The following is a 635-nucleotide window of genomic DNA, read 5'->3' on the forward strand; positions in this document are numbered from 1 at the left end:
ACAGTGAAAGAAAACAGTAACTGGAAATATAGTACAGGTCTAAAATTAAATGAGGGGGTTTGGTTTTTGCTGCCCAACAGCAGCTCAGAGGAAAGATGACCTGTCAGAAATGTCTGTGAGAGAAAAAGTGCCAAGGGATAATACTCTGCAATGGGCTTACTTTATTACATCAGCAGATTAACAGCTTCTCTAATATCTTCTCAGCCGTCTGAAGAATAATTGACATAGCAAGTCTAATAAGGGGCGCCTTTCCAGGTCTTTAGACATATTGCCGGTCACAAATACCGGAAGGTAAGACTGGTTGAATTCTGCCATCTCTTAGTTCTGAGCAGGCAGGGAAGAGAAATTCAATCCAGTCCTCATTTAAAGGCAAATCTAACTATTTCACATTTTTTGAGACATTGTGCAAACTGAAAGACAGCTATCCTGTGAAAATCAGGCCTCTGCAAACATTGCAATGCAGTTCTCCAGCCAGGAAATGTGTGCAAAAAGTCACACACTAGGAGAAAAGGTATATTATAAAAGCATATATCTGTGAAAAGTAAAAAATTGCTTTGTAAAAATGAGCCTAGTAGGTAAAATTGCATACAAATGTTATATTAGGAGAAATTCGCACTGAAATACTGTTGATTTTG

This window comes from Podarcis tiliguerta (assembly GCF_965153285.1).
Source record: "Podarcis tiliguerta genome assembly, chromosome: 2".
In the NCBI taxonomy this organism is placed as follows: domain Eukaryota; kingdom Metazoa; phylum Chordata; class Lepidosauria; order Squamata; family Lacertidae; genus Podarcis; species Podarcis tiliguerta.